We start from the raw sequence: 27,904 nt of genomic DNA on the forward strand, positions 1-27,904 counted from the left end.
TGCAGAGTTCCAGCGCTAGGCCAGCAGCCCAGGAAGCCCCAGGGCGGGAAGCCCAGCCCAGCCCAGCTGGACAAGGAGACACCTGCTAAGGGCAGAAACATTATTTCTGCAGCCAAGAAATGTAGCCAGGACACTGCAGGAGCAAAGAGCCCGGCGCACAAGCCGCACGGAGCCCGGCAAGCGTGAGGAGTTTGCGTACGGTGGAATCATCCTGCCGCCGGCCCGGCTCAGAGCTAGTCCTGCTCACTGGCAGCCAGACGACGTTTCTGGAAACCTGGATTCTGTCTGGATTTGTCGTTAGTTCGAATTAACTTTCATAGGCGCTACACAGGCAAACCGCTAGTTCTAACTTAATTTGAACTAGGTAAACCTCATTCTACGAGGACTAACGCCTGGTTCGAATTAACTAGTTTGAATTAAGGGCTGTGTAGCCCCTTAATTCGAACTAGCGGGAGGCTAGCCCTCCCCAGCTTGCCCTGTGGCCACTCTGGGCACCACCAGGGAAACTCGTCTGCCCCCCTCCCGGCCCCGGAGCCCTTAAAGGGGCACGGGCTGGCTACGGTGCCCGTGCCAGGTGCAAGCCTGCCAGCACCCAGCCAGCAGACCCTGCACCTGGCACGGCTCGAGCCACTCACCCGATGCCCCCCAGCCCTCCCACTCTTCCCGGGACCAGGCTGGCGGCTCCCGGGAGCCTGCCCAGGTCCGCAAGAGGCGGGCGCCCGCCTGGGCTAGTGCAGACATCGTGGACCTCATCCACGATCTCCGCACTAGGCACAGGAAGGTGGCCGGCTAGGGCAGGAGAGCTGCCAGCCTGGCCACCCAGGAGCAGGTTTGCATGAAAATCAGGGTGGTCCAGTGACACCCTCGACCCTGAGCCCTGAGCTTACAATGGCCGTCCTGGGTCAGACCAAAGGTCCATCTAGCCCAGTAGCCTGTCTGCCGACAGCGGCCAACACTAGGTACCCTGGAGGGGATGGACCAAAGACAATGACCAAGCCATTTGTCTCGTGCCATCCATCTCCAGCCTTCCACAAACAGAGGCCAGGGACACCATTTCTACCCCCTGGAACCAAACCTGGGACCTCGGGAGCCTGGTGCCTGAGTCTGCAGCAGGAGCTAAAAGCCAGGTTGTTACAGGGAGGAGGGAGAAGATGGTTCTCCTTGGCCTGCAAGGACAGGACAGGCAGCCATGGCTGAAACGGCAGCCAGGGAGTCTCAGGTTGGACATGACAGAAAACTTCCTGCCTGTTCGGGTGCTAAACGCTGGCCTACGGAGCCGGGGGTTGTGGAATCTCCGTCACGGAGCAGGCTGCACACACGCCCGTCAGGCCTGGCCTACGGAGCCGGGGGTTGTGGAATCTCCGTCACGAAGCAGGTTGCACACACGCCCGTCAGGCCTGGCCTACGGAGCCGGGGGTTGTGGAATCTCCGTCACGGAGCAGGCTGCACACACGCCCGTCAGAGCTGGTCTACGGAGCCGGGGGGTTGTGGAATCTCCGTCACGGAGCAGGCTGCACACACGCCCGTCAGGGCTGGCCTACGGAGCCGGGGGTTGTGGAATCTCCGTCACGGAGCAGGCTGCACACATGCCCGTCAGGCCTGGCCTACGGAGCTGGGGGGTTGTGGAATCTCCGTCACGGAGCAGGCTGCACACACGCCCGTCAGGCCTGGCCTACGGAGCTGGGGGGTTGTGGAATCTCCGTCACGGAGCAGGCTGCACACACGCCCGTCAGGCCTGGCCTACGGAGCTGGGGGGTTGTGGAATCTCCGTCACGGAGCAGGCTGTACACACGCCCGTCAGGGCTGGCCTACGGAGCCGGGGGTTGTGGAATCTCCGTCACGGAGCAGGCTGCACACTCGCCCGTCAGGCCTGGCCTACGGAGCCGGGGGTTGTGGAATCTCCGTCACGGAGCAGGCTGCACACTCGCCCGTCAGGGCTGGCCTACGGAGCCGGGGGTTGTGGAATCTCTGTCACGGAACAGGCTGCACACTCGCCCGTCAGGGCTGGCCTACGGAGCCGGGGGGTTGTGGAATCTCCGTCACGGAGCAGGCTGCACACACGCCCGTCAGGGCTGGCCTACGGAGCCGGGGGGTTGTGGAATCTCCGTCATGGAGCAGGCTGCACACACGCCCGTCAGGGCTGGCCTACGGAGCCAGGGGTTGTGGAATCTCCGTCACGGAGCAGGCTGCACACACGCCCGTCAGGGCTGGCCTACGGAGCCGGGGGGTTGTGGAATCTCCGTCACGGAGCAGGCTGCACACACGCCCGTCAGGGCTGGCCTACGGAGCTGGGGGGTTGTGGAATCTCCGTCATGGAGCAGGCTGCACACACGCCCGTCAGGGCTGGCCTACGGAGCCGGGGGTTGTGGAATCTCCGTCACGGAGCAGGCTGCACACACGCCCGTCAGGGCTGGCCTACGGAGCTGGGGGGTTGTGGAATCTCCGTCACGGAGCAGGCTGCACACACGCCCGTCAGGGCTGGCCTACGGAGCTGGGGGTTGTGGAATCTCCGTCACGGAGCAGGCTGCACACACGCCCGTCAGGCCTGGCCTACGGAGCCGGGGGTTGTGGAATCTCCGTCACGGAGCAGGCTGCACACTCGCCCGTCAGGCCTGGCCTACGGAGCTGGGGGGTTGTGGAATCTCCGTCACGGAGCAGGCTGCACACACGCCCGTCAGGGCTGGCCTACGGAGCCGGGGGTTGTGGAATCTCCGTCACGGAGCAGGCTGCACACACGCCCGTCAGGCCTGGCCTACGGAGCTGGGGGGTTGTGGAATCTCCGTCACGGAGCAGGCTGCACACTCGCCCGTCAGGGCTGGCCTACGGAGCTGGGGGGTTGTGGAATCTCCGTCACGGAGCAGGCTGCACACACGCCCGTCAGGCCTGGCCTACGGAGCCGGGGGTTGTGGAATCTCCGTCACGGAGCAGGCTGCACACACGCCCGTCAGGGCTGGCCTACGGAGCCGGGGGTTGTGGAATCTCCGTCACGGAGCAGGCTGCACACACGCCCGTCAGGGTTGGCCTACGGAGCTGGGTCCTGCCGGGAGGGCAGGGGACTGGGCTGGATTCCTCTTGCGGCCCCTTCCAGCCCTTGGTCTCCAAGCAGAGAGTTCAGCCTGGGGTCTGTGCCCCGGCTGGTCGCAGCCTGCCTGCATGGCCCCACACGCCTCAGCCGCTCGGCCGGCACGGCCCACCGGTGCCGTGTCAGCGCCTCTCCCGCTGCAGGGCGCAGCCCCGGAGTTGACAGAGTCATTCAACCCGTGTAGTGAAACGGGCCAGCTCCTTCTGTGCTCTGGGATGGTCTGACTCTGGCCTCCGGCGTGGCCGTTTCTAGTTCCAGCTCCTCGTTCCCGCCAGCCGCCCCGCTGCTGTCCACTTCCAAACTGAGCAAAGTCTCGCTTACGCTCTGATCCCTCCTCCCCGTCCGCAGCTCCCAGCAGCCCCACGGCTTCTGTAAGGGCCCAACTCTGCGGGGTTCCGGGCGTTCTTTGACCTCCAGGTGTAGCTTTCCTTGCGGATCTATCCCTTCTTCCACTCCTTACAAGCTTCCTGCTCTCTCCTCGGCCATGTCTTCACTGCAGGGAAGTCTGACGATGCAGAGTTTGATTTAGTTGGTCTAGTAAGGACCCACTAAATCAAACTCAGAGGGTGCCTTGGTACTCCTGCTCCTTTCGTACTTCCCCTTCCTGTCCATCCCTCTGCTTCTGGTGAGGTGGGTGTGGCCTCACATGGGGCGGGTTGTGATACCCCCTTGTCAGTCTCCCAGGGAGGCCACGCCTCCTAGCTACAACTAGCAACACTGGAGCCTGGGGACGTTTCACTGGCCAGCTCTTTGCTGTGTTGTGGCTCAGGCCGCATTAACCACAGGGCAGCTTTGTCACTTTCAATGTTTGAAGAGAAAAAGAATTCACCCCAATTTCCGTGTCCCACCGCCGACTGCCCACTGCCCAGCCAGCTTCACTCCTCACCGGAGAGTGAATTCTCCTCTGTGCAGAGCACCAGAGGCGTGACCAGGACCACCGCTGGCAGCCATGGCCCACGTGCATTGTTCACGCCTGGGCCATTTCCAGCTCCACGGTCTGTGGAGCCCCGGAGGCTGGTGCCCGCGCTGGCTCTGGTTCCACGGGTGGCTCCGTCCTTAGACGTGACGAGGGGGAGTGTCCCCCGCAGCCGTGGCCAAGCGTCAATGTGGAGAATTCCATTCAGCTGCCCTGAGTCCTGCCGGCAGCACAGCACCCGCCGCTGAGTAGCTGCCACGTCCCTCCACAGGGCTGAAAGCATTTTGGGGAGCCCCCTGCGTCCAGGGAACCCACTGCCCCTTTTTCTGGAGACGCTTCTATTGTGGCCAGTGAACTGTTGGGGCAAGCGGGGGTAAGAACATTGGAACGTAAGAACAGCCAGGCGGGGTCAGGCCAACGGTCCACCCGGCCCAGCGTCCTGTCTGCCCACAGTGGCCAATGCCAGGTGCCCCAGAGGGAGGGAACACAACAGGGAATCCGCACGGGATCCCTCCCCTGTCACCCACCTCCGGAGAAACAGAAGCTAGGGACACCATTCTACCCATCCTGGCCAATAGTCATTGATGGACCTAACCTCCATGAATCCATCTAGCTCTTTTTTGAATCTTGTTACAGTCCTGGCCTTCACCACATCCTCTGGCAAGGAGTTCCACAGGTTGACTTTGTGCTGAGTGAAGAAAAACTTCATTTTGTTTGTTTTAAACCTGGTGCTTATTCCTTTCATTTGGTGACCCCTAGTTCTTATTTATATTGTGGGAATAAATAAATAACTTTTCCTTATTCACTTTTTCCACACCAGTCATGGTTTTATAGATCTCTATCCTATCCCCCTTAGTCTCTTTTCTAAGCTGAAAAGTCCAAGTCTTTTTAATCTCTCTTCGTGTGGGAACCGTTCCAAACCCCCAATCATTTCTGTTGCCCATTTCTGAATCTTTTCAAATGCCAAGAGATCTTTTTGGAGATGAAGCTCCACGTCTGTGCGCAGGATTCACGCTGGGGGTGTCCCATGATTTTATATAGAGGCAGTAAGAGATTTTCTGTTTTATTCTCTGTCCCATTTGTAATGGTTCCTCCCATTCTGTTTGCTGTTTTGCTGCCGCCGCACGCTGAGGGGCTGTTTGCAGAGAACTCTCCACAGTGACTCCAAGATCTTTCTTGAGCAGCTGTAGCCAAATCAAGCCCATCATATTGCCTGCGTAGCTGGGTTGCAGGAATAGGGCTGGAGGTTGGGGGGGCTTGGGGCTCTTCTGGGCCTGCCTGGGTGAGGTGGGGCCAAGGCGCTGAGATGTGTGGGGAGGGAAGGAGGCAGGGCGGCTGCGGTGAATATCAGGGAGGTTCAGTATTAGGGATGCTGGGCGGAGACAGGCTCTGTGGTCCCCTCTGGTCCCGAGCGCCCCTCGTGTGCTGTTCCATGTCCCTGAGGGCGGTTCCCAGGCCTTGGCCTGGCCTGCTCGGTTAGGAAAGGGCTGGCGGCTGCAGAGCCCGGGACCAGCTGGAGGAGGAGGAGGAGGAAGGCTCTCTAGCCCTCGCCCCTGCTGTCATGGGAGGTCTTGTTCTTGGACTCCAAGCTGGAGCAGTTCTGGGCCAGCACGTGGCAGATGGCAGGGCCTGGCACGCCGGGGCTGCCCATGCACCTCCAGCTCCCTGGCAGCCCGTCTGGCTGGCGCAGGCCAAATCTGGAGGCACTGAGACCCGCTGTGCCAGCTGAAGTCCCCAGCCAGGCCGCACTCGGGCACCGCAGGAAGGTGCCAGAGCCAGAAGCTCCCACCTGGCCGGCTGGATAGGCTCCGCGGCGTCCTGCGCCGAGCTGGGGGGGACAGGCAGGTTTCGGTTTAAGGACCCCGGCCTGGGCTGGGCAGCAGCTGGCCGGGGCGCTGGGAGTCGGGGGCCCGTCTCCTGCAGACTGCTGGGGTTTGCGCCGCGGCTCAGCAGCTGCTGCAGGCTGGGCGCGATGCCGCTGGGCCGCAGTGGCTGGCACGTTTTGGGCGTAGCACCAGCAGGGCCCTGCACCTGGCGTAGCAGGAGCCCGTCACCGGGCCGCCGGCGTTTGGCTCCTTCCCCGGCAGGCAGCGCATACGGGACGTGCCCTCCGCAGGGGGGCCCTTCGCTCCCCCTTTCCCCACGCAAATGTTGCTGCCTGCAATCTGCGCCCCAAGAAGGGAGGGTACGTCTACACTACAACGTTAATTTGAACTAACGGATCCAGACTAAAAAACTAGTTCGAATTAGCGTTTTGCTAATTCGAGCTAGCATGTCCACATTAAGTGGACCCTGAACCGGGGTTAAGGATGGCCGGAAGCAGTGCCGGCAGGGCATCAGAGGAGGACTTAGAGCGTGGAGATGCTGTCTCAGGCTAGCCGAGGGCTGTGCTTAAAGGGTCCCGACCCCCACCCCGGACAGACAGTTCTCAGGGGTGCCCCGCTTGCAAAGCAGTCCTGGCTTGGAGTGCCCGGAGGGCCCACACTGGGCACATCACAGCACTCGGCCATCAGCCCGGCTGTACTTGCCGCAGGCTGCCATCTGGGGAGAGGGGGCAATCGGGGGGCTGCAGGAGAGCTTCCACCCCCAGTAGCCCGCAGAGCCAGCCCAGTCCTCCCCATCAGGGGCTCGTGCCCCATTCCTCCCTCACCTCCTTCCACTTACCCTTCCCTAGCCCCTCTTCTTGATGTACAGAATAAAGGACACGTGTGTTCAAAAATGGAATCTGTCTTTATTGAACAAAACTGGGGGAGACTGGGAAAAGGAGGTGGGAGAGGGGAAGAGAGAGGCTGGGAGAGGGGAGGGCAACTACAATGATGAGGGATTGGGAACAGGTGCCATATGAAGAGAGGCTAAAGAGACTGGGACTGTTCAGCTTAGAAAAGAGGAGACGGAGGGGGGACAGGACAGAAGTCTCTAAAAGCAGGAGTGGGGTGGAGAGGGTGCATACAGAAAAGTTCTTCATTAGTTCCCATAAAGAAGGACTAGAGGACACCAAAGGAAAGGAATGGGTAGCAGGCTTCAAACTAGTAACAGAAAGTTGTTATTCACAAAGCAAAGAGTCAACCTGTGGAACTCCTTGCTGCAGGAGGCTGTGTAGGCTAGAACTGGAACAGAGTTTAAAGGGAAGTGAGATCAAGTCATGGAGGTTGGGTCCATGGAGTGCTATTAGCCAGGGGGTATGAGTGGTGTCCCTGCCCAAGGTTTGTGGAAGGCTGGAGAGGGATGGCACGAGACAAATGGCTTGGTCACTGTCTTCGGTCCATCCCCTCCAGGGTCCCTAGGGTTGGCCGCTGTCAGCAGACAGGCTACTGGGCTAGATGGACCTTTGGTCTGACCCAGGACGGCCATTGTAAGCTCAGGGCTCAGGGTCGGGGGTCTCAGTGGACCCCCTTGATTCTCTTGCACACCTGCTCCTGGGTGGCCAGGCTGGCAGCTCTCCTGCCCTAGCCGGCCACTTTCCTGTGCCTAGTGCGGAGATCGTGGACAAGGTCCACGATGTCTGCACTAGCCCAGGTGGGTGCCCGCCTCTTGTGGTCCCGGGCAAGCGCCTGGGAGCTGCCAGCCTGGTCCCGGGAAGAGGGGGAGGGCTGGGGGGCATCGGGTGGGTGGCTCAAGCCGTGCCAGGTGCAGGGTCTGCTGGCTGGGTGCTGGCAGGCTTGCACCTGGCACGGGCACCGTAGCCAGCCCGTGGCCCTTTAAGGGGTCTGGGGCCGAGAGGGGGGCAGAAGAGTTTCCCTGGTGGTGCCCAGAGTGGCCACCAGGCAAACCTGGGGAGGGCTAGCCTCCCACTAGTTCGAATTAAGCGGCTACACAGCCCTTAATTCGAACTAGCTAGTTCGAACTAGGCTTAGTCCTCGTAAAATGAGGTTTTCCTAGTTCGAACTAAGCGCTCTGTTAGTTGGAATTAAGTTCGAACTAGCGGAGCGCTAGTGTAGCGCCTAGGAATGTTAGTTTGAACTAACTCTGTAGTGTAGACGTACCCGGAGGGACACACACAGCCTGGACACACAGCAAGGGACCAGCGTGGGGCCGGGGCCAGGGCCGGGCTTGCCCCAGGCTTCCGAGCCAGCTGATCCCACTGGGCCCGGGGGGGGGGTAGTGGGTGTGGGGGGGTCTCCCCCTGCGGCTGCAGCCCACAGAGCATGCAATCCCCCCCAGCCACGGCTGACGGCCATTCCCCCCACTTCAGGAAGGGCCGTGGGCCGGGCGCAGCCTGGGGCACGGAAGGGGGGTGAGTATTTCAGCCCGGCCAGTAGAGACATTTCCATTGCCCTGCCGAGCCGGAGGGGCGTGAGGCAGAGGCACCTTCCCTGGCAGCCCGGTCAGAGGCGGGGGGGGCTCGGGCGCGGGGGCTGCTGGGCCGGACCCGGGCGTGGGTGTTCTGAGCCCCGCGGCTCTGCCATGCGCTGGCCGGACCCAGCTGGGTGACCTCCGGCCCCATCTCACCCCGGTGGGGGAACCGCCCGGCGGCCCACAGGCCCTGGGGCAGCGGAGCATCCCCGGACCATGCGCCTTCCATGCAGCGTCCCGGCCACACAGGGGCGCCGCCGGGAGCAGGGGGGTTATCTGCCCCCGGTGCCAGGGCCATTCACCCCCAGACAGGGGCACCCCCGGTAGCGTTGGGGAGCCCAGAGCAAAGCAGCGAGCCGTAATCCCCCTGGTAGCCGCTCAGCGAGGCCTGCAAAGCGGGGGGGACTCCCTGCACGAGAAGGTGCCCGTTCTCGTCTCACCTCCCGGCACAGAGGACGGGGCCTGGCGTGGCACAAAGCCGCCGTCACCGCCACAGGGCCCCGGCCCCGGCTAACCGCTCAGCACGGCTGCAGCTCCACCCCCTGCACCCCGGGTCCTGCCGCCCCGGGACCCGCAGGACTCCAGGCCCCGGATTCCTCCGACTGGCAGCAGCGCAGCTGCCGCTCCTGGCCTAGCGCCAAGCGCTCGGAGGGTCCGGAGCCCGACGCCCCGGGAGTTCCCCGGCAACAAGCCACTGTGGGCTCCCACGCCGGGCCCGGCCCGGCCCATCCCGCTCAGCAGGCCGGAGCGGCGAGGGCCCAACCCACCAGCTCCTCAGCAATTAGGGAACGAACACGTGCTAACTGGTCCAGCGGCTCCGGCTGCCCGGCCCAGCGCCTCACTGGGTCCGGCCCGCTGGTCCCCAGAGCGAGCACGGGCCGGGCTGAGCGGGGAGCCGGGCAGGGTTGGGGACGGTCCCGGGGGCAGGCGGGAACAGGAGCCGTCCCGACCCCGCTACAAAACCCTGGGCCGGGTCCCAAGCCACAAAGCGCGTCCTCCGTGACCACGAGAAGGAAGGCGCCGGCCCCGCCCGTCTGGAGCTGCTGGGGAGGAGCCGGGTTAAGCAGCTGCAGCCTCTGGCTCACGTTTGGACACTTGCTGGCAGCCCCAGCAACCGCCCAGGCTCCAGGGCCTGCCCATGGCACTAGGCCAAGCCCTCCTCTCCTCCCCACTGCCTCCAGCTGAGGTGGGGCGCAGGGCCTGTGTGGGACTGGGCTCAGCCACTTGCTGCCCCGGGCCAGGGTAAAGGGCGACTCGGTGGCTGGTGTCTGCACCAAACGCCGGGGGCTGGGCACAGAGCCCTCGTGCAGCTCAACAGCCGTTTGCTTCCTGGCGGGCTGGGAACGGAGCCGGCAGCAGCAGGGCCAGCAGCTCCGTTCTCACTCAGCCCCCAGCGTCCTGCCCCGTGGCCCTCGGAGCTGAGAGCCGGGCGCTCTGCACGGGCAGCACTGGAAGCGGCAGGATGCGTTCCCAGTTCTAATGCACTGCGTGGTTTGGGCAAGTCCCACCTGCTCCCTGTGCCTCAGTTTCCCTGTCCGCACCCCGGGGAAGCCCACTTTGCGATCTCCCAGGAGAGCTGGGAGGGTGGGGCGGGGGCTGGAGGAGGGTCAGTAGCAACAGACGCCGTATCCAGGGCCCTTCAACTCTGGGGGAGCCGGAGGGGCCCAAGGTCCATGAGGCCGGGCCCGGGGGCAGGAACGGAGACTCGGGAGCTGCTGCCATCGCTCTTTGCCCAGCTCTGCCAACGCCCCCATCAGGCCGAGCTGGGCGCTGAGAGTGCCCTGTGCCAGGCAGCTCTGCCCTGTGGCGCCCCCAGCAGCGCCTCTTGCTGGTCCCCAGAGCACTGCGCCTCTCTCCCCGCTGGCCCCAAGCCGGCTCTGCCGCCGGGACAGAAAACCGACACCAGGGAATTTCCGTGTCTAGCCACGAAACGCCTCTTTCCCCGGTGGCAGTGGGCAGCCCTGTCCTCAGTTCTCCCTCCCTGCACTGCACCGTGGCTCCCAAGCCCTTCGCTTGCCAGCGGGGCTTGTGGGGCTTCCGCTCCCACCCACTCACCTCAGCCGGGTGTGACACTGCAGGGACCCACTGCTGGGGACCTGCCACCACAGCGAGGAAGTCATGAGGGGTCCTGGGGACTTTAGAGGCCGCCCTGCAGGGTGTGAGGCTTGGGGCAGGGGTGCTGGGCACGCGAGCGAGGGGGCAGAAGTGGGGTGAAGCAGAGGCCATGCAGCTATGCGAGCTCCACCCAGCGGAGATGCGGGCTGTGCTGATGGCAGGGGGTTGCCTCCTCTTGGGAACATCAGCTCCCCTAGCGCTGGCTGCTCCGTGGACACGAGTTCTGCCGTGGCCTGTCCGACGTGGGGCCGCCGGAGCAGAGTGAGGGACAGACTGCCGAGGGAGGGGGGAGGGGACGGGGAGTGAGTCATTTCAGCTCCCAAGAGGAAGAACAGGACGTCAGCTGGACCTGAGCCGCGTTCCGGGCGAGCCCTCGCCAGCCTGGCCTTGCGTGTCACCCCCGTGCCCCCAGCTGGCACCTGGGCACCCCACAGTGCGGGGCATCCCCCAAGAAGTGTCCCCTCAGACAGTGGCTTGGCTGTCCGGCTCCTTGCTCGTGGCGGTGGCTTCGGTGCAGGCTGCCAAAGGAGCCCAGCAGTACGGCTCCCCAGCCACGCATGGACGGGGGCAGAGTGGGCGGGCTGGGGTGGGAGTGGCCTGGGTGACAGAGTGGGCGGGGCTGGGTGTGGCCAGAGGGTGACCGAGTGAGCGGGGATGGGGTGGGCGTGGCCTGGGTGACAGAGTGGGCAGGGCTGGGTGTGGCCAGAGGGTGACCGAGTGAGCGGGGATGGGGTGGGCGTGGCCTGGGTGAAAGAGTGGGCGGGCTGGGGTGGGCGTGCCCTGGATGACAGAGTGGGCGGGGCTGGGCAGTGGGGACGTGGCATGTGGGAGTGGCCAGGTGGCAGCATGCACAGGGCAGCAGGGGCTGGGGTGTGGAAGGGGTGTGGATGGCTGCATGGGCTGGGGGTGGGGAGTGGGAGGACAAGGTGGGGCTGGGTGGGGAGCAGGGGACTTGGTGCCAGTGTGAGGAACCAGGGGTGCGGCTGGCCATATACTGGGGCCAGTCCCCGTGTTTGGGGGAGAATTTCTTTTGTTCCCTGGACATGGATTCCCCGGCCCTGACTGAAAGTGGGGCGGCTGGCGCCCAGAGCTCTGCGGGAAATGGGGAGCTCTCAGGGCTGTGGGCTTGGCATTAAACTGGGGTCTAAACTTAGCAGTGGGGCCTGCATGGCATGGGGGATGGGTGCCTGAGCTTCCCCAGACTTGGCTGCTCACGGCACAGCACAGACAGAGCCCGCTGGCTGACTGGGAGAAGGGGGTGAGTCCCTGATGTGCCCTGTGCCTCAGTTTCCCCTTGTGACTGGCATGACTATTTGGCCCCAGCTCCCAGTTGTGTTGTCACAGACACGTCAGAAGTGGGGGGCTGAATGCAGCCTGCCACTTCCAAGCATCGAGCAGCTCAGAGCTCCCTGCAAGCCGAGGGCCTGTGCGGCCATGCAGGAGAGCGTCAAGTGCTGCCCAGCTGATTGGCAGAGCGCCCACAGCTGGCAGCAGGTGTTTCTACTGGTGGTGCACATCCACACATGCCTCAGTGCACAGAACAACATTTATTCCCCACATGGCCGGAAAAAAACGAAAGGGACCATTGTCTAGCATTCCGCCTTCCAGACAGTTTGCCCCTCCCTGCTGTAGATCAACAGCAACATTGTCTCTAGAGCAGACGCCACCGCTGAACCTCCAGGCGCCCTACAGCAATACTAGGTGCAAGCCAGCCGCCCCAATCCCATGGCTGACGCCCCAGACCCTGGCTTAGCTCGTGTGCAGGCTGGTCTCCCAGGAAGGTCCTTAGCAGTGCCAGAGCATTCAGCTGGGTTAACGTCCCACGCTGAGAACCAAAACAGACCAGTCAGCTGCAGGCCGCCTGAGGCTAGGTCTACACTGCAGGAATTTGTCCCCATTTCTCGCGCTCTCATTTGCATAGTCTCTTCCGAGCCGTTTTGCAGAAGAGCTTTTTGTGGGAAAAAACCGCAGTGTAGCCGGAGCAAAAACCCTTTTGTGCGAGATCCCGTATTCCTGCTTTTTGAGGACTAAGGGTTCTTGTGCAAAAGGAGGAGGGTTGCACAAAATGGCCCCGTCCACGCTGCGTTTTTGTGTGCAAAAGCCTCTTCCGCAAAACAGATCGGAAGAGACTATGCAAATGAGAGGGCAAGGAATGCTAATGAGCGCTTCATTTGCATTGCCTCTGCCGACACATTCCTGCAGTGTAGACTATCCTAAGAGCTGGCTGAGGTCTGACGGTACCTCTAGCCGCTTTCTCTCCACTGGGACGGGCCAGTGTTGGACTCGGAGGAGAGGGGCTTTGTGCCCGTGTCCACAAGGGAGAGAGGCCAGTGGCGTGGGAGGCTCGCGACGTCGTGACGGCTCTTGTGACAGTTGGTATTTGTCCCAAACCTCCGGGTCTGGGAGTCAAGGGATTCAGTCGGAGTCTTCATGTTCAGCGGGTTTTAAAAAAGGAAACGTCTCGCCTGCCTGGCTGGAGAGATGCAACCTGATTCAGCCGCGCGTTGAAACCACAAACCAGAGAAACAGAGCCCGAGACTTTTAAAAATCGCCTGATTGTTGAGGCCTGACTTGCAACTTCTTAATGCTTGAAAGGAAGGAGGGAGGGCGGCAGGGAGGAGAGAGGAAGGAAGGTGGGAGGGAGGGAGGAAGGGAAGGACAGAGGGGAAGGAAGGAGAGAGGGAGGGAAGGACAGAGAGAGGGAGAAGGAAGGAGAGAGGGAGGAGGAAGGAAGGAGGGAGGGAGGGAAGGACAGGGAGAAGGAAGGAAGGAAGGAAGGAAGGAAGGAAGGAAGGAAGGATACGTTTGATAGCCCTAAGGGGCCACGGCCTCCATGTTACTTGCAATCCCGGCCCGGCCAGGCACTGGAACCCGGGGCGACGCTCTGGCTCCGGCTCTCCCCTGCTGCCCTGCGCCTGATGAGCGCCGGGCTGTGGCCCGGCTGCCGAGTGGCGGGACACAGGGAGAGTTTGGTGGCTGGTTGGGCGAGGCCCCTTGGCGCTAGCCCGGAGCCTGGGGTCATGTCGCCTTTTCCCGGGGACGCTCCCTGGGCTGAGGGAGGCGTCTGGGGAAATCCATGGGGTGCTCAGGCCAGGCTGCCAATTCTGGGGGCACTGCCGGGGAGGTGGCAGCCTCCCTGTGCCTCCAGCTTCCGCCCTGAGCTCCAAGTGCCGTGGCACCGGGCCATGGCCGCCCGCGGGTCTGGCAGGGCCTTGGCCTCTAAGCCGGGAGGAGAAACGCCCGCTTCCTTCCAGCAGAGGGAGCCGCCGGGGCGGGAGCCTCAGCTCCAAGGAGCCGGAGCCGAGGCTGCGGGTGACGGGTCCCCGCCTGGCGCCTCCAGCCCCACGTGGCAGGGCCAGCTCACCCCCCAGTGTGCGGCCTGCGCCGTGTCCCTGGGCGGTCGGGCTGGGCGTGTCCAGGGGCTGTCGAGCGACTCATTGGGGCTGGAGCAGGAAGATGGAGCCCTGCTGCCCCCACACCAGGGCCGGAGCCGGAGCCGGAGCCGGAGCCTGAGCAGCTTCGCTTTGAGGGGCCCGCCGACCCGCCCTGCCTGCCCCCCACGCCGGGCCTGGCTCCCACGTGCAGGAAAACAGCGGCCGTGTCCCTGGGGCCCGGCCCTCGACGGCGTGCGGGGGGCTCCAGAGAGAGAGGCTGAGAGCCCCTGTGCCTGGAACAGGCGGGCGAGCCGGACGGCGACCCAGCGGCAGAGAGGCCTGGAGCCTCCCCCGTGTCCCTGAGCCTGCTCTCCCGGAGAGCGGGGCCTGCCGCGGGGTGTCCCGCCGGCCCTGCTCTGGGGAAGATCCCCACGGGGGGGGGCAGGGACAGGTGGAAGCAGCTGAGAGACCTCGGAGGGTGCGGTGAGACCACGGCGCCACGCGCTGCCCAGCTGGTCCAGCTCTGGCCACGGGGGGAGGAAACGCCCGACGGTCGCGGCCGTGGTGCTGGCCTGGTGCCTGGCGCCTCCCAGAGGGGACGCTGGCGGCCGTGCCTGGGGGGTCACTGCATCGCCCCCGTCCGGCAGGCAGGGCCTGCGGCAGCTCAGCCAGCCTCACAGAGGGGCCGGGCTGATGGGCCGGGATTCCCACCTCCTGCGCTAGCCGGCCAGAGACCCAGCGGCTCCTTGGAGCGCCCCCTTGGGGTGTCCCGTCGCTCGGGTCCGCGTGTTACAGCTGGCGTCTCGGCCAGACGCCGGCTCCGGGGGCAGAGGGGAGGGGCGCGGGCAGAGGCGAGGTGGAGTGGGGGGTGCGGGCAGAGGGGAGGGGCGCAGGCAGAGGCGAGGTGGAGTGGGGGGTGCGGGCAGAGGGGAGGGGCGCAGGCAGAGGCGAGGTGGAGTGGGGGGTGCGGGCAGAGGGGAGGGGCGCAGGCAGAGGCGAGGTGGAGTGGGGGGTGCGGGCAGAGGGGAGGGGCGCAGGCAGAGGCGAGGTGGAGTGGGTGGTGCGGGCAGAGGGGAGGGGCGCGGGCAGAGGCAAGGTGGAGTGGGGGGTGCGGGCAGAGGGGAGGTGGAGTGGGGAGTGCGGGCAGAGGGGAGGGGCGCAGGCAGAGGCGAGGTGGAGTGGGGAGTGCGGGCAGAGGGGAGGGGCGCAGGCAGAGGCGAGGTGGAGTGGGGAGTGCGGGCAGAGGGGAGGGGCGCGGGCAGAGGCGAGGTGGAGTGGGTGGTGCGGGCAGAGGGGAGGGGCGCGGGCAGAGGCGAGGTGGAGTGGGGGGTGCGGGCAGAGGGGAGGGGCGCGGGCAGAGGCGAGGTGGAGTGGGGGGTGCGGGCAGAGGGGAGGGGCGCGGGCAGAGGCGAGGTGGAGTGGGTGGTGCGGGCAGAGGGGAGGGGCGCAGGCAGAGGCGAGGTGGAGTGGGGGGTGCGGGCAGAGGGGAGGGGCGCGGGCAGAGGGGAGGGGCGCGGGCAGAGGCGAGGTGGAGTGGGTGGTGCGGGCAGAGGGGAGGGGCGCAGGCAGAGGCGAGGTGGAGTGGGGGGTGCGGGCAGAGGGGAGGGGCGCGGGCAGAGGCGAGGTGGAGTGGGGGGTGCGGGCAGAGGGGAGGGGCGTGGGCAGAGGCGAGGTGGAGTGGGGGGTGCGGGCAGAGGGAAGGGGCGCGGGCGGAGGCGAGGTGGAGTGGGGGGTGCGGGCAGAGGGGAGGGGCGCGGGCAGAGGCGAGGTGGAGTGGGGGGTGCGGGCAGAGGGGAGGGGCGTGGGCAGAGGCGAGGTGGAGTGGGGGGCGCGGGCAGAGGGGAGGGGCGCGGGCGGAGGTGAGGTGGAGTGGGGGGTGCGGGCAGAGGGGAGGGGCATGGGCGGAGGTGAGGAGGAGTGGGGGGCATGGGCAGAGGGGAGGGGCGCGGGCAGAGGCGAGGTGGAGTGGGGGGCGCGGGCAGAGGGGAGGGGCGCGGGCAGAGGCGAGGTGGAGTGGGGGGCGCGGGCAGAGGGGAGGGGCGCGGGCAGAGGCGAGGTGGAGTGGGGGGCGCGGGCAGAGGGGAGGGGCGCGGGCAGAGTCGCGGTGGAGTGGGGGGTGCGGGCAGAGGGGAGGGGCGCGGGCAGAGGCGAGGTGGAGTGGGGGGCACGGGCAGAGGGGAGGGGCGCGGGCAGAGGGGAGGGGAGGGGCGCGGGAGGAGGCGAGGTGGAGTGGGGGGCGCGGGCAGAGGGGAGGGGCGCGGGCAGAGGCGAGGTGGAGTGGGGGGCACGGGCAGAGGGGAGGGGCGCGGGCAGAGGGGAGGGGAGGGGCGCGGGAGGAGGCGAGGTGGAGTGGGGGGCGCGGGCAGAGGGGAGGGGCGCGGGCAGAGGGGAGGGGAGGGGCGCGGGCAGAGGGGAGGGGAGGGGCGCGGGCGGAGGGGAGGGGAGGGGCGCGGGCAGAGGGGAGGGGAGGGGCGCGGGCAGAGGCGAGGTGGAGTGGGGGGCGCGGGCAGAGGGGAGGGGCGCGGGCAGAGGGGAGGGGAGGGGCGCGGGCGGAGGCGAGGTGGAGTGGGGGGCGTGGGCAGAGGGGAGGGGCGCGGGCAGAGGGGAGGGGAGGGGAGGGGCGCGGGCGGAGGGGAGGGGAGGGGCGCGGGTGGAGGCGAGGTGGAGTGGGGGGGCGCGGGCAGAGGGGAGGGGGGAATCCAGGCCAGGCCCCGGCTATGCCTGGCGGGGTGCGACACAGCAGCCCAGGGGCCTTCTAGCCATAAGCAAGCCCTGTCCGGGGTCAATGGGTTCCCGGGAGCAGGGGGCTGTCTGGGAAATCCGGGATGGGCAGCGGGGGAGGAGCTGCTCTGGGCTCCTGCCCCTCCCTGGGGGCGCGTGGGAGGGCAGCCGGCGGGGCAGGGCCGGAGCGCGCTGCCTGCTGCTCTGGCCGTGACTCCAGACACGTCTGGGTCACCGTTAAACTAACGTTCCCTGCTGCCTGCCGGCCGGCCTGGCTGCACGCACTGCCGCGGCCGAGCCCCCGAGCCCTGTGTGGGTGGAGCAGCGCAGGCCCCGCTGTCTGCACACACGACTCACACAGGCACACTCCCACGGAGCCTGTTGCACACAACATGCCCAGGCTGCACGCACACGCAGGGTCCCCAGCACACTCACTGGGACACACCCACACCGCACCATTCCTGCACGGCCTCACACGCTGCCTGAGGTTCTACATTGTGCTCCTTGCCGACACATGCATGGTCTTGCACGGACTCACACTTGCATGTGAACGCCCCTGCACTCATCCCAAGGGGCTTGCACGAGCACTCGTGCACACACGCCTCTGGAGAGAAACATCGGCTGCCCGTGAAATGACCAGGGCCCGGAGGGGAGACAATGGACAAAGAGGCCACTGGCAAGACTGTCCAGTTCCAATGCGGGGGTGACCCCCCAGCTCTCTGAGCAATCACTGGTGGGAGTAGGGGGGGAGGCAGGGAGCAGAGGTCCCCAGACACTCTGGTCCTTCCTGCCCTGGGCAGTGGGGCGGGGCAGCCCTGCACACACTGCGCCCCCAGCCCCCCACCTCGCCTGTGCACTGGGCTGCAGGGCTGGGCCATGCTGCTGCCTGGTGGTGCTTTGTGCTCCAGGGTTGGGGCTGCAGGCACTAGGCAGCCTGGGCGGGCACCAGCGGCCATGGGGGGGCGGGGAGCTCTGGGTTCCCGGGGCGTCCTGTCCCTGGCTGCCAGGGCCTTTGTCACTCGCAAGATGCACAAGGGGCGAGGGAACCCTCCGGGGCCGGCAGCATGTGTGCATGGGCAGGAGCAGCCACCCTGGCTCCTTGCAGCAGGGCCGTGGCCACGGGCCACGCCCAGACCCCTCCATAGGCCTCCCGGAGCGGGGCAGGGACTGGAGAAACCCTGCCAGGATCGGGGCTGCTGGAATGTACCTGTCTGTGTGTGCAGGCCCCACAGCGAGAGGGGTGTGCCGTGGTTGGGCTTACGCATCCGCGTGTGTGCTTGTGAGCACACAGGAGCACGTGTGGGCGTCCTTGTGTGCATGCACGGAGGTGAGCGTTTGCGCCTGGGGCGCTGGGTATGCCCAGGAAGGCGTCCGGACGGGTGGGCAGGCGGGTCTGGCCTGGGAGAGTGGCTGGGCTCATTCAGCCCTACTGGGGCTGGATCCCGCGCTGCCCCCAGTGAGCACACAGCCGCCTCCCCTGCCGGGCTGGCAAGCCCTCTCTGCCCCGGCCAGGTCCCTCCCCTCCGGACACGCCCCCGGGCACCATGCCCACTTGTGCGCACACGCTGCGCCGCACGCGCCACACGCCGACGCCTCCCACTTGGCTGCCCCTCCATCTGCTCTGCTGCCCCGGTTTCCCCTCCCCCACGTGGCGCGTCCCCGTTTCCCTGCCCCTGCCATGGCCCCAGCGATCGGCCACTCCCGCCCGCCCGGCCTGCAACCCTGGACCAGGCATCTTCTGGGGGGCTGCGCTGGCCGGCGCCACGTGCAAATAAAGAGCTGGGGAAGAGCGACTCCAACCCGCAGCCACCCAGCCTCGGCCCCACAAGCACCAGCAAGCGTGTCGCCGGGCGCTGGAGGCACTCGGGACTGGGGGAGGCTTTGGGCCCAGTCTCTGCTCGGGCTGCCTGGGTTCTAGTCCTGGTACCCAGGAAACCAGAATGGAGCCCCTGCCATGCAGGTTGGGAGCAGGGTTTCCTCCAGCCATTTGGGGAATACGCTGTGCACCGAGGCATGTGCGGCCGTGCACCACCAGTAGAAACACCTGCCGCCAGCTGCACGTGCTCTGCTAATCAGCTGGGCGGCCCCTGAATCTCCCTGGGTGCCCCCAAGTGCGCAGCTCACAGGGAAGGCCGGTGGGAGGCGCATTCGTGCTCTCGCGCTGCCTGGCCGCTGCGAAGGGAAAAGATGGCGATCCGACAAGAGCCTGGTCCAAGAATCCCCAGCAAGCGTTAAACTCTGGGGCGGGGGCTGGCGCGGGGGCTGGCGCCTCCCCGCCACCTTTGCTCGCTCATGCGTTTCCCTGTGCCCCGAGAGAAGGTGAAACAGGGACTCACAGAATCATGGAGCCCTAGAATTGGAAGGGTCCTCGAGAGGCATCGCGCCCAGTCTCTGCCCTCCCGGCAGGACCCAGCACCCTCTAGACCAGCCCTGCCAGGTGTGTGTCCAACCTGCTCCAGCGATGGAGATTCCACCGTCTCTCCACCTCCCAACCTCGTCTCAGACTAGGGGAAGAGCTTGTTCTGGGTCATTTTATCAGGCTACTGTGCCTGGATCCCTGGGGGGCCTGGGCCTCACACCCTCCCCGGGTGACGGAGGACCCCGGTGCAGCGCCTGTCAGCTGCGGCGCCCCATTGCAGGGTGGTGCACGGGGAGCGTTTGAACCAGCTCTGGGGTGGAGCACGGGACGGGACCAGCTCTGGGGGGAGCACCCACGTCTGTGCCCAGGCGCACACCCACACACGCATGTGCACGCCTGCCCCCCCAGTGTGAGTGGCACAGGCGCCCCACCCGCGTCCGTGCCCAGGCGCACGCCCACACACGCATGTGCACGCCTGCCCCCCCCAGTGTGAGTGGCACAGGCGCCCCACCCGCGTCCGTGCCCAGGCGCACGCTCACACACGCATGTGCACGCCTGCCCCCCCAGTGTGAGTGGCACAGGCGCCCCACCCGCGTCCGTGCCCAGGCGCACGCCCACACACGCATGTGCACGCCTGCCCCCCCAGTGTGAGTGGCACAGGCGCCCCACCCGCGTCCGTGCCCAGGCGCACGCCCACACACGCATGTGCACGCCTGCCCCCCCCAGTGTGAGTGGCACAGGCGCCCCACCCGCGTCCGTGCCCAGGCGCACGCCCACACACGCATGTGCACGCCTGCCCCCCCCAGTGTGAGTGGCACAGGCGCCCCACCCGCGTCCGTGCCCAGGCGCACGCCCACACACGCATGCGCCTGCACGGGGGGCTCCCGCCCACTGAAGGACCAGGGCTGGGATTAATAAAAGCCAAGGAGACCTCCCCTAATAGACTCCAGCTGCAAAAACATTCCCAGAATTCAGAGCCTGCTCTGTCTCCGGGAGCTGCCTCTCGCCTGCACAGTCCGGGCCTCGGCCCAAGCCGAATTCCACCCCTCCCCCACGGCCCCTCGCCCCCTCCCCCGCTCCCCGTGACAGCTGCGCCGGAACTGCAGCAACTGATCCCCGAGCCCGGAGAGGGGCGCCTGCCATTTGAACATTGTTTTCCTTAAGGTGAGAGCCCAGGGCAGGAAGCAGTGCATGCTGGGAAAGGCCCTGGCCTCGCCTGCCAAATCACCGTCTGCGGGCTCATTGGGCAGCGAGTTTCCCCCTTAAGTTGGGGGGGCGAGGGGGGGTCCTTCGCTGCTTCCAAGAACCGCAAACGAGAAGGAAACTCGCGCCAGGTTCAAACTGCAACGGCCCCGGCTGGGGAGCTCCCTGCTGCCCGGCCTGGCCCAGCAGGGGGCGCTGTGGGGTCTAGGGCAGGGGCAGTGACCCTGGGGGTGGCGGGAGCATCCTGCTGCTCAGCCCCAGCCTGGCCCAGCAGGGGGCGCTGTGGGACACGGGGAGGGGCAGTGACCCTGGAGGGGGGCTCCCTGTTGCCCAGCCCCAACCTGGCCCAGCAGGGGGCGCTGTGGAGCACAGGGAGGGGCAGTGACCCTGGTGGCAGCTCCCTGTTGCCCAGCCCCAGTCTGGCCCAGCAGGGGGCGCTGTGGAGCGCAGGGAGGGGCAGTGACCCTGGTGGCAGCTCCCTGTTGCCCAGCCCCAGTCTGGCCCAGCAGGGGGCGCTGTGGGGCACGGGGAGGGGCAGTGACCCTGGAGGGGGGCTCCCTGTTGCCCAGCCCCAACCTGGCCCAGCAGGGGGCGCTGTGGAGCACAGGGAGGGGCAGTGACCCTGGTGGCAGCTCCCTGTTGCCCAGCCCCAGCCTGGCCCAGCAGGGGGCGCTGTGGGGCACGGGGAGGGGCAGTGACCCTGGAGGGGGGCTCCCTGTTGCCCAGCCCCAGCCTGGCCCAGCAGGGGGCGCTGTGGGGCACAGGGAGGGGCAGTGACCCTGGTGGCAGCTCCCTGTTGCCCAGCCCCAGCCTGGCCCAGCAGGGGGCGCTGTGGAGCACAGGGAGGGGCAGTGACCCTGGTGGCAGCTCCCTGTTGCCCAGCCCCAGTCTGGCCCAGCAGGGGGCGCTGTGGAGCACAGGGAGGGGCAGTGACCCTGGTGGCAGCTCCCTGTTGCCCAGCCCCAGTCTGGCCCAGCAGGGGGCGCTGTGGGGCACGGGGAGGGGCAGTGACCCTGGAGGGGGGCTCCCTGTTGCCCAGCCCCAGCCTGGCCCAGCAGGGGGCGCTGTGGGGCACAGGGAGGGGCAGTGACCCTGGTGGCAGCTCCCTGTTGCCCAGCCCCAGCCTGGCCCAGCAGGGGGCGCTGCGGGGCACTGGCTGGGGGTGAGCCTGCCAGCTAGTCCAGCCCAGCCCCTGCAGCACACGACCCAGAATGTGGCTTTGGGGGGCGGGTGACGTTTCCCAGGGGAGCAGGCAGGTGCGGGTCCCAGCCGTGGCCGCCATGTGGAGGGGCCGGCGGCTCCCCCTTGTAAACATGGCCGTCCATAGGGGAGAATCCCTGGGTCCCGGCGGGGCGGGGGCGGGGGCAGTCTGGTGCTGGCGAGGGCGGAGGCGGCTTTCCCTTTAAGAGCCGTACAGGCAGGATCCGAATTTAGCCCGCGCGCCTGCACGTCTCCTTTGGCATGTGTCCAGGGGCTTGAACAGCCTTCAAACAGATCCTTATCGAGCGCTAACAAACGTGTGTGAGCTGCCGGGGGGCGGGGGGCAGGGCGCTCACAGGGCCGCTCTGTTCCCTCGCCGGGGCCTGCGCCGGGAGCCTGCCGCAGCGTCCCTCGCGCTGCCAGGGAGGGCACGTGAGCGGGGCCGGGGGGCCGAGCCCCAAGCCAGCCTGCAGCGGGGCCGCGTCCTGCGCTGGGTGCTGTCCTCCACAGGCCGGTGCTGTCGCCGTGCAGCGCGCAGAGCGCCCCCTCCCCTGCGCTGCACAACTGCCACCCCAGGCACGCGTGGGCCGGAGCCAGCTCTGCCCCTGGCCTGCTGGGCGAACACGGGCAAGTCCTGTCCCTCGCCGGGCCCCTGGCTGCCCTCCAGGGGGGAGGGCTGAGTCTCTATGCATGTACGAACAGCACCTTGCGCAGCAGGGCTGCACTGTCAGACAGAGCCTCTAGCAATGAGCGTGCCATCTCACCAGCACCGCTACGGCTGCTACAGGACCCCCCCGGGTAGGGCTTCAGCCCTTCGGTACGAGGTAGGGGAACAGGAACTTCATGTTACACATGGGGAAACTGAGGCAGCGGCAATGCCTGAGGTCGCCGGTGGCAAAGCAGGGATTACAGCCCCAGCTCCCGATCCCCAGGCCAGTATCCTGCCCACAAGCCCTGGAGACGCTGGCCTGCTGGCGTGGGGTCTCGTGCTCCAAGCAGTCAGGCGTCACGTGGAATTGGTTCCAGGCACTGACTGGAGGGAGAAGCATCCCGTGCCAGAGCTGCGGGGGAGGGGGCTGTGCCGTTCGGGGGGCGGGAGCAGCGATGTCAGATCAAGGGGGCCCTTTGCCAGGCTGGGCCCCAAGAACCAGCCCTAGAAGAGCTGAACCCTGGGGCCTCGCTAGCCCTGCCCTGCCCGGAGCTGCGTGTTCCTGCAGACCGGAGAACCCAGCCGGCAGGCCCAGCCCCACCTCCCCGTCAGACCTGCCCCGGAGCCCCGGGCTGCGGCGGGCTCTGCGTCCCTGGGCCTGTCCCTGATCGGCTCCCCAGTCCCCTTCCCTGGCCATTGTGCCCCAGCAGCCACCGGCCGGGGTCCGCACGGGGCCTGGAGAATCCCTTCCGCCTTCCTGCCCGTTGCCCCGGGCGTCCCTGGAGGAGGCCGCTGTTCGGGCGGCCAGGCCTTGGGGGCAACGGGCCTGCAGAGCCGAGTAGCCACGGGCCCAGATAGGCTCAGGCGCCCGTCCCCAGCCACCCCTCCCGCGGCCAGGCGGGATCAGAGCCTGGCAGTGCCCAGCCAGAGGACCCTGCCACAGCTTGGAAGAGAGCCCAGGCCCCCCAGCTCTCAGGCCACAGCGCGCCACAGCCTGGCCAGCCAGCGCACGGCTTCCACTGGGCCTTTCCCTGGCCCTGCTCCAGCGCCCTGGACAGGGGGCATGACCCAGCCAGCTGCACGGAGGAGAGGGCCCAGGGGGGAAGCGGGCTGGAGCCCAGGACCCAGAGCCCAGCCTGCGTTTCCCAGAGCGGAGTCGGCAGCGCAACTCGAACTCGGGTCGGGCGCGAGCCTGCCCCCTCTGCTCTGCCAGGCGGGGCAGCCTTCCCCTGCAGCGTGGGGGGGCCCGAGTGCCCGCTGGCAAGGGAGGGCTGGCCTGGGGGTAGCGCGGGCGGGGGGGGGGGGGGCCTGTCAGCAGACCTGGGTTGTGTGTGGCGACCGGGTGCAAGTTTGGGCATGTGCATGCGGGTGTCTGTCGCAGGGCACGTCCCTGCCTGGGCGGGTGCCTCTCAGGGCTCGGCTTGTGTCTCGCTCCCTTCCAAGGTAACCGTGTTGGAGAGGTGTGTCTGCGAGTTGTGTGTCTGGGTGCACACGTGTGCGGCACTGTGCGTTTTGTGTCCCTGTGTGTGTGGGTATCTGTGAGTTGTGTGTCTGGGTGTGGCGGTGTCTCTGTGAAGGGTGTAGGTGGGTCTGTGTCTCTGTGAGTTGTGTGTCTGGGTGTGGCGGTGTCTCTGTGAAGGGTGTAGGTGGGTCTGTGTCTCTGTGAGTTGTGTGTCTGGGTGTGGCGGTGTCTCTGTGAAGGGTGTAGGTGGGTCTGTGTCTCTGTGAGTTGTGTGTCTGGGTGTGGCGGTGTCTCTGTGAAGGGTGTAGGTGGGTATGTGTCGCTGTGAGTTGTGTGTCCGGGTGTGGTGGTGTCTCTGTGAAGGGTGTAGGTGGGTATGTGTCGCTGTGAGTTGTGTGTCCGGGTGTGGTGGTGTCTCTGTGAAGGGTGTAGGTGGGTATGTGTCTCTGTGAGTTGTGTGTCCGGGTGTGGTGGTGTCTCTGTGAAGGGTGTAGGTGGGTATGTGTCGCTGTGAGTTGTGTGTCCGGGTGTGGCGGTGTCTCTGTGAAGGGTGTAGGTGGGTATGTGTCGCTGTGAGTTGTGTGTCCGGGTGTGGTGGTGTCTCTGTGAAGGGTGTAGGTGGGTATGTGTCTCTGTGAGTTGTGTGTCTGGGTGTGGTAGTGTCTCTGTGAAGGGTGTAGGTGGGTATGTGTTCCTGTGAGTTGTGTGTCTGGGTGTGGCGGTGTCTCTGTGAAGGGTGTAGGTGGGTCTGTGTCTCTGTGAGTTGTGTGTCTGGGTGTGGTGGTGTCTCTGTGAAGGGTGTAGGTGGGTATGTGTCTCTGTGAATTGTGTGTCTGGGTGTGGCGGTGTCTCTGTGAAGGGTGTAGGTGGGTCTGTGTCTCTGTGAGTTGTGTGTCTGGGTGTGGTGGTGTCTCTGTGAAGGGTGTAGGTGGGTCTGTGTCTCTGTGAGTTGTGTGTCCGGGTGTGGCGGTGTCTCTGTGAAGGGTGTAGGTGGGTATGTGTCTCTGTGAAAGGTGTAGGTGGGTATGTGTCTCTGTGAGTTGTGTGTCCGGGTGTGGCGGTGTCTCTGTGAAGGGTGTAGGTGGGTATGTGTCTCTGTGAGTTGTGTGTCCGGGTGTGGCGGTGTCTCTGTGAAGGGTGTAGGTGGGTATGTGTCGCTGTGAGTTGTGTGTCCGGGTGTGGCGGTGTCTCTGTGAAGGGTGTAGGTGGGTATGTGTCTCTGTGAGTTGTGTGTCCGGGTGTGGCGGTGTCTCTGTGAAGGGTGTAGGTGGGTATGTGTCGCTGTGAGTTGTGTGTCCGGGTGTGGCGGTGTCTCTGTGAAGGGTGTAGGTGGGTATGTGTCTCTGTGAGTTGTGTGTCCGGGTGTGGCGGTGTCTCTGTGAAGGGTGTAGGTGGGTATGTGTCTCTGTGAGTTGTGTGTCCGGGTGTGGCGGTGTCTCTGTGAAGGGTGTAGGTGGGTATGTGTCTCTGTGAGTTGTGTGTCCGGGTGTGGCGGTGTCTCTGTGAAGGGTGTAGGTGGGTATGTGTCTCTGTGAGTTGTGTGTCCGGGTGTGGCGGTGCCTCTGTGAAGGGTGTAGGTGGGTATGTGTCGCTGTGAGTTGTGTGTCCGGGTGTGGCGGTGTCTCTGTGAAGGGTGTAGGTGGGTATGTGTCTCTGTGAGTTGTGTGTCCGGGTGTGGCGGTGTCTCTGTGAAGGGTGTAGGTGGGTATGTGTCTCTGTGAGTTGTGTGTCTGGGTGTGGCGGTGTCTCTGTGAAGGGTGTAGGTGGGTATGTGTCTCTGTGAGTTGTGTGTCTGGGTGTGGCGGTGTCTCTGTGAAGGGTGTAGGTGGGTATGTGTCTCTGTGAGTTGTGTGTCTGGGTGTGGCGGTGTCTCTGTGAAGGGTGTAGGTGGGTATGTGTCTCTGTGAGTTGTGTGTCCGGGTGTGGCGGTGTCTCTGTGAAGGGTGTAGGTGGGTATGTGTCTCTGTGAGTTGTGTGTCCGGGTGTGGCGGTGTCTCTGTGAAGGGTGTAGGTGGGTATGTGTCTCTGTGAGTTGTGTGTCCGGGTGTGTATCTAAAGTATGTGCGTCTGAAACTGAAAAACCTTAAAAAACGACTGGTCACCTTAGAGACTGACAACGTGGATGGGACCCGGAGTGTTCGTGGGCATCACCACTTGTTCGGCATCCCCGTGTGCCGCGTGTCCGCATGTCTGTGTGTCTGTGCGTGCCGCTCTGCACAAACACACTAACTGTGCTACTGATGCCTGTTGCTCTGGGAACACAATCCGCAGCGTCCACGCAGCCTGGTGCTGCGCCCTGGTGCTCAGCCCTTCAACGCCTGGACCCCCCCCGCCCCCGTTTCCCCTCCCTGGGCCTTCCCCTCGTCTCGTGCAGCCTCTGCCCGGCGTGGACCCACACGCCCCTCCCCGCCGCTCCCCAGGCCTGGCTGCGGCTGCCCGGTGAAGCCGCGCAGATCGAGGGCGACTGGCGTCTGGAGACGCTTGAGGAACCGTCCCCCCCAAACGGCTTTTTCTCAGTCGCCCCGCCCCAGCCCTCGGGGCTCCTGGAGATGGGGGACCCCTGGGAAGGGACTTGGGAGACACGTGGGGGGAGGCGAGGAGGGCGAATGAGGCGCTGGAAGAGGAGGGGAATTCGGGGCGAGGAATTGGAGCCCAGGCGCCCCGCTAAGGCAGTGAGCCCTTGGGGCCTGGCAGCCTCCCTATGGCCGGGCGGGACAGGCCCTGCCCCCCACAGGAGCCCTTTCCGACGTGGGCGTGGGCCCCTCCCTAGAACAGGGCTGGGTCGACATGGGCTCCGTGTGGAGCCGAGGCGGGTTCTGTCCCCAGCTCCGCCACTGGCTGACATGTGGCATCTGGCAAGTCGCTCCCCCCGCCCGGTCTGGGTTGGGGGGGGGTTGCTTTCCCTTGCTGTCCGTCTGTCCGTCCCAGGCCCGGTACCAAGAAGCCCTGACGGCCGCCAGGGACTCCAGGCACTACTGTGGTGCATGGCTCACGTTCCCAGTGCGGCCACCCACTCACCGCGTGGCCTAGGGCAAGCCTGTGCCCTGCCTCAGTTTCCCCACATGTAGATCAGCAATCAGGGCTGCAAGGCTGAGTTAATGCTAATCACACCCAGGGGCCTCGGGACGCCATGGGGGGCAGCTAGGCAGGGAGCCGCCCTCCGCTCCACAGAGCTGCACTGCCGGTGACAGGCAAGCTGACCCAACGGAGCGTCAGGCTGGGGGGGCCTCGCCCACTTCGCCCAGGCTCAGGCAACTCCGCTCCCCTGCCCCCTGCTGTCCAGCCACTGGCACCTCTGCCAGGCCAGGTCGCTGCACTGTGCACTCGACATCACACACAGCTTGCTAGGCCAGTTCGAAATGTGCTGCTGCCTACACGGCCCCGCTTGGAACGCAGCGCTAGTGCGAGACGGGTGGGCACTTCCTGTCTGCGCCGGGGGTATTGCTGGAGCGTGGGGGCCTTGTCAAAAGGGCAGCCCCTCACCTGTGGGGACTGGAGGGACCCGCCCCGCTCCAGGGGAGACAGCGGCCGCGCCCACCCGAGGCTCGCAGAGCAATGTACAATGGGGTGCTGCCGGCCGCCAGCCGGGTCTCCAGGGAGCCGCTGAAGACCCTGGAAACAAGACAGCCTGAGCTAGGAGGCTGGAACTCAGCCCTCGCGCACACAGGATGGGACCCGGAGGGGAGCAGGTTTTAATCCTGCCCCCATGCAGGGTGAAAGCAAGGCAGCTTGCCGGCAAGAGGGGGCAGGGGAGAGGCTCGGGGGAGGGGTGATGTGGAATTTAAAGTGCACCTGACCCCAAAGCCCTCGAGTCTCTTCCCACCTTCCCCACCATCCCAGCCCCTCCGCAGAGCCCTGCCAGCCGCGGGCAGCTCCCAGCCGGACCAGGGCCAGGGCCAACCAGCTTGTGCAGGGCCCGGTCCTGCCAGCCTCAGTTTCCTCCCTGCAACAAGCTGACCCCGGGCTCCAGCGCCCGGGAACAGCCACTCGGTGGCTGGGGCCAGGGGAGGCTCTGGTCTCCCTCGCTGCAAAGGCAGCTGGGGGGCGAGTTCCCAAGGAACACGTATTGCCCCCCACTCGCCCCCTGGCCGGGCTGCCCTCCCGGTGCCTCCTGGCCCTGTCCTCACCGGCACTTACACGGGTGGCAATGAACCCACCAGAGCAGTCGCATGGCGCCCTGCGCTGGGGTGGGAGCAGGATGCTGGCAGTGGGAGGGGCAGGAGGGGTCGCTACTGATAACAAGGGGCAAAAGGGCAGCCCCATTCCATGGGCTTCTCAGCCAGGGGCTTTCTCCCCCGCCCCCCATTGCCTAGGAACAATCAGTCACTGCCCGGCTGTGTCAACAAACCCTCAGCAGGGGCTGATAAGGCCAGGAGCCGGGGAGCTGCCCGGACCAGTCTAGCCTGGGTCTCCCACAAAGGCTAAGACAAGAGCCCCACCCCCGCCCCCGCGCGCTGGAAGAATTAAGCGGAGAGCGCGCAGCGCCGAGCGCAGACACAGCACCAGGCTGTGAGCCTGCCCAGACCGGCA

Source organism: Pelodiscus sinensis, chromosome 29 (genome assembly GCF_049634645.1).
Source record: "Pelodiscus sinensis isolate JC-2024 chromosome 29, ASM4963464v1, whole genome shotgun sequence".
NCBI lineage: Eukaryota > Metazoa > Chordata > Testudines > Trionychidae > Pelodiscus > Pelodiscus sinensis.